General features: G+C 34.6%; 1 non-coding gene across 1 annotated transcript; it reads left to right on the top strand.

Annotated features, from left to right (window-relative positions):
* Positions 1-508: 508 nt before the first annotated feature.
* LOC131182654 (small nucleolar RNA R71) lies at positions 509-615 on the top strand. The gene has a single exon (XR_009150916.1). It is a non-coding gene; the product is annotated as a small nucleolar RNA R71 (small nucleolar RNA).
* The last annotated feature ends 7,996 nt before the right edge of the window (positions 616-8,611 follow it).

Below are 8,611 nucleotides of genomic sequence, written 5' to 3' on the forward strand. Positions count from 1 at the left end.
TTGCTGAAAATTCTGGTGTTGCCCTTGTCTACCTCCCCAAGAGAAATTTGGGTGGTTTCTCCAAGTTGGATCATAAGTTGCAAAAAATGGGTAACCACCTAGTCTTTGATTGTAGTTTCCCACATAATCCACTTGCTCACTTGAAAAATCTTGACTAAGTGCAGAAAAATCAGCTGCACAATTGACATTTGCGACTCTAACTTCTACTGAATTATTAGAACCTCCAGCTGAAGAATCTACTTTCATGCCTAGCTTGTCCATTTTCCTTGTCAAAGCATCAAACTTAGCATTAATCATATTCATGGCATCAAGCTCGAACATACCAGCAAGTTTCTTGATCTCATTCATCTCACAACTCCATTGGTAGTTGTTATAAGCAATTTTATCAAGAGCAGAAAAAGCTTCATTTTCAGATTTCTCCATAAGATCACCTCCAGAAGATGCATCAATTGTACTAATAGCTGGTGAAACTCCATTATAAAAGTGTTGAACAAGCATCCACTTAAGAATCCCATGATGTGGACATCTCCTTTCCAAATCCTTGTACCTCTCCCATGCTTCATATAAGCTCTCATCATCTCTAGGTTTAAAAGAAGTTAGCTCATTTTTTAGCTTAACTGTCTTGCTTGGTGGAAAATGTTGAGCTAAAAATGCTTGAGAAAGTTCATCCCATATTGTGATAGAACCCAGTGGCAAAGAATGTAACCACTCTCTAGCTCGGTCCTTCAAAGAAAAAGGAAATAATCTGAGTCGAATTGCATCATCAGAAACTCCATTTATCTTCAACATATCACTGATCTCAAGAAAGTGTGCTAGATGCACATGTGGACTTTCACTTAGACTTCCCCCAAATTGTGATTGTTGTACCATCTGATAGAGTGCAGGCTTCAATTCAAAATTATTAGCTTCTACTCTTGGTCTTGTGATACTTGGCATGAAATCCCCAATGTTAGGATAGGCATGATCCTTCACAAAATGGTTGTTATTATTGTTGGCCATTTTTTCTTGTAATTGCTCTTGCTATTGTGCTCTTTCTTATTGTTGTTGAGCTTTAAATTTAGCTTTTCTCCTCTTAGATTCTGCTCTTAAAGCTCTTATTGTCTTTTCTATTTTCGAATCAAAGGATAAATTGATTTCTTCACTTTTTGTCCTTCTCATAAAATAAAGTACGTGAAAAACAAAATAAACAAATTCTCAAAGTAAAATGGTAAAAAGAAAATAAAATAAAATGCCCAAATTAACCAAACAAATAATTGTTCAATATCAAACAAAAAACAAATCCCCGGTAACGGCGCCAAACACTTGATAGGCGAATACGCAAGTATACGGGTCATCTCAAGTAATAGAGTGATGAATCAAGTATCATTCCCACGAGAATTTGCCATTTGAGTATCAAACCATGAATGAAATGATTATTTGGGCTAATTATTGATGAATAATTAGTAAATGTAAATGAGCAAAGTAAATTGATTAATCTAATTGGAATGCATAAAGAGCAAACAAATAAATTCTAAATCTAGTTTGCTATTAAACTAAATTAATAATGGGTAATTTAAATCAAAGTCTAATTATGTTAAAAGTAATTCCAGAGTTAGGGGTTTATGCATAAATTAATTGAGATTTGTCTTGGGTATTCCAATTTTAAGGGAAAAATAGAGTTTGAAGGAAATTGATTCTAAATTCCTTTGATATCTTTTTCAAGCAAACCAAAGTGTATTCTAAAATAACCAAACCTACTTTCATATGTTATTTGATTACTTTAAAACCCATTAAGTTTTGTAACCAAACATTAATTCCTCTTAAAATCCTAGTTTATTTCTAAATCTAGGAGATTTTAAGTTCCAATCCTTTATTATCTATCAATAACTTTCACCTTTCAGTACTTCAATCAAAGATTAAGACAATACCCAATGGGTACCAACATTAGATAAGTAAATCAAGCACACAAGGAAGGAATCAAAACTCGTATTTATGTAAAATAAGGAAATACCGAGTCCAAATCCACAAGAAAGATTTTCGAGCTAAAATAATCTAAAACATATTTTCCAACTTTGAAATCTAAAGAGTTTATTCACTCATAATGGTATTTATAAGAAAGATTGATGGAAAAGTAAAGAAAAACAAGACTAAAATAGAAAAAACCCAGGTAGAAGAACCAAAAACTCTGGTTTTTGGAGCTCCAAAAGATGGTTGTAGCAGCTTCTCCCTGGAAAAATGGCGTACTCCTCCTATCTCTATTTTTATTTTTTTTTTCTTTTTATTTCTTCCTGTTTCTTCTTATGGCAAAAACTAGTAAATGATGAATTTATATGGTCCCAAAAAGTTGCCCTAAAAGTAAATAGGAGCAAAGGAGTGGATAAGAAATGAGGTGTAAAATTATCCAAGTCAGCAGTATTATTCATGTTCTGGCAGTCTACTTAGAGTACTGCTTAACCCTAAGCAGCTTCTTAGCAAATTTCAGCCTCTGGTTGCACTGTCTGCTTAAGGTTAAGCAGAACCTCAGCAAATCTCAGCAGTCTTGGAGTAAAATGGACTTTTCTGCTCATGCTAGACTTCTAGCTTAACTTGTGCTGCACCTTAAGCACTGCCTCTTTACCCTAAGCAGGATCTTAAGCAATTCTCGGCAGGTTGTGGAGTAAAAGCTTGAATATGTAGGATTTAAGCCGTGCTTGACTTTCAGCTTGAACAGGCTTAAGGTTAAGCTTATATGACATACCCTAAGCAACATCATAAGCAAAGTCTCAAGCAAATTTCGACTAACTTGCTCTTTCAAAGCTTGATTTCTTCAACTTTCCTCCATGCTTAAAGAATTCCAGATTTCTTGAAATCACTTCCTAATGCACTCATTGATCTTCGATTTGCCACAAAATCCTATCAAAAATAACAAAATTACAAAAATCAAATATAAAGTATCTAAAGTTAACAAATAAGCTAAAATAAAGCTAAAAATATAAAATATACTAAAATATAAGGGCAAAATAGATGCAAAACTAACCTAAAATGCCTATATGAAATGAGTTTAACAATTGGCTCTAAAATTACTCAATTTGCATTTTTTTAGCTCAAGTTATGGCCATATCATCAAAATTAGTCAGTGACCAATTTTGGTTTTAGGTCTGTCTAGAATAGGTTAAGTTTGTGGAGCTAGTTTGTCAAGCCATTTTGGACAGGATACAGTCATAATTTGACTCAATGTTCTTCATATGAATTGTTCTCCTATGTCTCAGGGTTACATAGGTTCAAGAATCACTCAATTTTCATTTTTGTAAAGTGAGTTATGGCTGATTGATCAACCCTGACTCACGGATGCAGTACCCTGCAGATTTCAGGGTTCCAGGTTTTCCGATCAATTTTGCACTTAATATTTAGGTGTCTTGCACCCAGAATTTGAGCAAGGTCTCTCAAACAAAGTTGAAGGTCTATGTCTCAGGTTTCTAGATCATTTCAAATTATCCAATTTGGAGTTATATATTGAAAGTTATGCTCTAAACATCACACAGAAGTCAAATGGCAATTTGCTGAAGTCTCAGGAAATTCCAGTTTCAGTGTTTGGTACTTCTCTTAGCAATTCAACCCATTTTCCCTAGGATTTTGGTTTGGGCCAAAACATAAAATTTGTAGCTATGTGTCTTAGCTTTAATTGGATTTAAGTTTCACAGCAATTAGACTTATATAACTCAACTTATGGCCAATTGAGCAGACTGGACTCAAGCTGTTCAGAATCTACCTCACTGCACAACTTCCCTTTCCATCAACCAATTTGATATCCTCTTAACATACTCCAACAATTAACACATCCAAGAGTTATAATATACACTCAATTTCATCAATTAAGGCATAAATAAGAAAATCCCCAATCATACCAAACCCTAGCCCAAAATTTTAAAACTTCAAAATTGAGAGGGATTGTTAGTGCTAACTTTCTTTTCAAGCTTTCCTTAGCATCAATCAAGCTTCAATTCAACTAAGTCTTCACTCCCCTTTTGGAACCACCTTTGCCAAAATTCTTTTTGCTCTAAACTCTTAATTTCTTTTGGTTTTCTTGAGTGCTCTCTTCAAATTAGGCTTTAATTTAAGGTTTGCTATAGGTTTCCTATAGGAATTAAGGATGGAACTTAGAGTTTTAAGCTTGATCTTGATGTTTTAATGGAGGAAACTTAAGAGAGAAGTGAGAGAGAGCATGTGAACGGGAAGATGAAGATGAGAATGGCTGAAATTTCAGCCCAAGAATTGATATATAAATTAATTAAATATTCAATGGTAAAGTTGTAAATAAGTGGAATGACAATTTTGTAATTATTTTGAAGTTCATAATAATTATATTTTAAATTTTCAATAATTATATTTAATTTTCATAATCTCAATTAATTAAATTAATCTAGCTTTATTAATTTAATAACTCTCATTTTTTGTCAATACTGAACCTTTAAATTTAATTGACTAAGTTTGGCTCTTACTGAGTTTATATCTAGTTTTCCATAATACCCGATAACTCCTTATCTTCCTTTGCTTTGTGCTTATTTCTTTTCATTTCTTTGCCTTTTCAAATTTATAATAATACATCGATCAATTCCTCATTAAGGGTCTTACAGAGTTCTACATGAATTTAGAGTAGCATTGAACTCACTGTCCTTTCCTAGTGAGGTCACCCATCACCAGGGCTTGTGCTCATTTAACCAATTTTCTACTTCACTTCTATTAATTTTCTTCAACCTTAATTGATCTTTATTTAATTTAATTATGACTCCTCACTCTAATTTAAGTATGGTTCTATACATTCTATCTGTCCGAACAAACTTTAGTCACTAGAACAGTAGAACGTACAGAACTGCCTACAGTGAGAATGTTACAATTATTATTATTATTATTATTATTATTATTATTATTATTATTATTATTATTATCATCATTATTATTATTATAAAAAAAATCTTTTTCATAAAAGGTAATAATAAAAACTTTTTTAGTGGTTTAAGGGGTACCCCTTAAACTACTTAAATAGGGGAATACCCCTTAATTTTTTCCTAGTTTATAAAAAATATATTAATTTTTTTTTTAAATATCTTTCGGTAGTTAAAGAGGGTACCCTTAACCTACTTAAATGGAGAGTACCCCTTAATTTGTTATTAATTATTACAATTATTTAAATCAAATAAACTTTTATATATATATATATATATATATATATATATATATATATATATATATATATATATATATATATATATATATATAATAGTTAAAGGGGTACCCTTTAAACTATTTAAATAATAGGATATCTCTTAAATAATTCCTAATTTATTAAGTTAAATAAAATATTTCTATAAAAAATTTTTTAGTAGTTAAAGGCGTTCCCTTAAAATACTTAAATAAGGGGTACCCCTTAATAGTTCCTAATTTATTAAGTCAAATAAAAACTTCTATAAATATGTCCTTTTTTAGTAGTTAAAGGGGTACCCCTTGAGCTACTTATTTGGGGGATACCATCAAATTATTTTTAATATTTGGGCCAAACAATTTTTTGATAATTTTTAAAAAACGGATACCCTTGAGCCACTTAAATAGGAGATACACCTTGAATCATCTAAATTAATAGAAATTAATAAGTCCTTTCTATATAAAATATTTTTTTTAGTAATTAAAGGGGGTACTCGTTAAACTACTTAAATAGAGGATTCCCCCTTAAATTGTTATTACTTTATTAAAATTGTTTGGCCTAAATAATTTATTTATTTATTTATTATTTTAGTTTTAGTCAAGTTAAATCTTTACTTGAAATCTAAATCGACTTTTAGTTGAATTTCTTTGTTTTTTTATGTGATATTCTTGTTCAGGTAGAAGATGTATGAAAATAGACAGGGTAGGATAGCAATTTTGTGCAAGTTGTGTTTTGTTAAAATTTGGGAAATGTCCAGTTTTTAGATAAAATTCTGCTAAAGTTTTGACAAATTCGTAAGTAACAAATATTTTATTTGACAAGTATAATTCACTTTTGTTATTAAATTATGTTTAGCTCATGAATGATGAAGTGTGTATGTTTTTTCCAATTAATATAGGTCAAGATTGTGATTATTTAGTGCCAATGATGAGGTTTTGATCTATTGAGTGGGATACCCACAAGTGGATCAAACTCTTTAGGTATTAATTAACACATTCATTTTAATTGGGGTACTGATTCAAATAATGAAAGTCTTAGTCTATATTAATTTAATTTAATTTCTGTAATTATTAAAAGATGTTTAATTTGTGGATTACAAAGTGTATGATTGCTAAATAATTGAACTAATAAAAGTATGTTTTTTTTTTAATTATATTTAACAAAAATAGTAAATAATAAATATGTGATTAAGGTTTTATTGAGTTAATAAAAAGTAAGATTGAAGTTAATTAGTGCCGATGATGAGACTTTGATTTTATTAAGTGGGGTACCCATTAATAGGTCAAATTTTTAGGCATTAATTAATACATTCCTTTTAATCAGAGTACTAGTTAAAAGAATGGAAGTCTTGGTTTATGTTAATTCAATTTCATTTCTATAGTTATTAAATTATGTTTAACTTATTAAATTGTCGACACCATATTTTGGCCGATCCCTAGAATCAATAAAAATTCTTCTTTGAACAGCTAATCGCGTTTCCGATCCCTCTTTGATAGGCGGTCACATTTCCGATCTCTCCTCACAAAGAATTGAATTAATGCTGAGTCCTCATATTCACTAAGGCCTCGCCGATCTCTCAAATCATTTACCGACCTCTCAAACCCGTTGTCGAATTTCCGGACCTGTCAAGTATATTCCTGATCTCTGTTGATAAATAAAATGAACTGGCACTAGATCTTTTCCTACCAGTTTTATTGCCGACCTCCTTTTCGGAAGATTAAGAGCTAAAGTTTTGGTTCGGTTTAACGAGGGTTCCGATCTTAAGTGTTCAAGTTAAATTTTCAATTTTAATCAAGTCCCGTTCAGCATTTCTCCTCCACCGATCTCATGCTTATTGTGCTTTCCGATCTTTTATACTTGGATTAATAATGGCATTTAGTTCATGTTTCGCTATGCTCATACAATCAAATACTTAGGCAATTCAAAGATTTTCCAATCACATCCATTCATTGAACAAAAGAGATATTCCATTTCATTTCATAATTTGTACAAGTTATTCGGCTGGGGGATCACCCCCAGCCTGATTTACATTCTGCTCACTCTCTCTCTCTTCCTCGCCCTCCCCCTCACTATCTTCACCATCGCCCCCGGGAGCCAGGTCGTCCATCCAAGAGAAGTCCTCTTCAGGATAGCGCTTTTGAAGTTCGGCCAAGAGATCCTTATGAGCATTCACATAGGCTCCGGCTATTCCCGACACCATCTCTTCATCCTTTTCCTTAAGCTCTTTGTCTTTCTCCGAAAGCTCCTTATCCTTCGCGTTAAGCTCCTCTACAAGTTGAGCGACCTGAGCGGCTTCGTTGGCCTGAAGTGCCTGGACTTCTCTGAGAACCCGTTCACTTTCAGCCAAGTCACGAGACCTTTCCGCCAGCTGGTCTTCATGGTACTTCGCCCGTCCCTCGACTTGAGATATATAATCTCTAGCGGATGAGAGTTGGGATCGGAGGGAAGCCAATTCCTGATTTTTCTTCCCAACCTCCTTACCCAGACGCTGAATCTTTTCCCGAATCATGGTCTGGTTCACCAGACACTCCACGTTTAGGCTCATGGTTCGAGTCAAGATATCATCGAGACCATTCTGGGATAGCCTGTCCCGATCCTCTTGAAAGAAGATGGTAGATCCCAGGACTTTGGCAAAATCGGAGTTCTCCCTAACGATCGGTTATTCTTCAAGCGATCGATCAAGATTCGGCGCCACGAGAAGAGGTCCTCCCAGAAGATTGAGAAGGCTCCCTTTCCGTGCTTGGAATAACTGAGAGAGGCGGGGGCTGCTCTTCCGATCTAGGAGGAGATCTGACAGCCTCAATGGTCGGCGGACCCGAAGGTTGAGGCGGGTCCCTTTGTATCTCCCAGTGTTCGTGGATCGGGTGTTTGAAGACGTTCAACGCTTCATCTCCTTTACCTTCCGAGATCTCTCTTTCCTTCTTCCGCTTCCTAGAACCCTCACCACCCGCCATACCGCAGAAAAGAGGTTAGTGAGATCGCTAAGGTCTGAGCGAGATATAGAAAATACCAATGCCGAGGTCGAGAGCGGAAGTTCGCGATCTCGGCCGGTGATCGATTGCATGGTCCAATGGTGCGATTCGCGATCACCGCATTTGGACAGAATATTTTAGAGTGGTGGCACGACTTTTGGCTCCATCACTATTGAGCTTTCCACTTGACTCAAGGTAATGTGCTTGAGCGAGGGCCCTGGTACCACCGGCTACGAGGAAAGTCCTCAAAGCGGCTCGGATCTTTACTCCTCGGAATGAAGAACCTGGTTCTTCCAATTCTTAAGGGATGAGGCAGATCGGAAAAGAGTCCGCAACGAGGCTTCGCTGAAAGAACCGGTGTTCGTCATCCTTTGGCGAGTTAGTGCATGCAGCTCGGCGAACACCTTAGCCGTAGGTCTGATTCCCTTAGCTCGGCATAGACCTCGGAAAGCTACCAAGATCCGCCACGAGTTGGGGTGGA

This window comes from Hevea brasiliensis, chromosome 8 (assembly GCF_030052815.1).
Source record: "Hevea brasiliensis isolate MT/VB/25A 57/8 chromosome 8, ASM3005281v1, whole genome shotgun sequence".
Taxonomy (NCBI): Eukaryota; Viridiplantae; Streptophyta; class Magnoliopsida; order Malpighiales; family Euphorbiaceae; genus Hevea; species Hevea brasiliensis.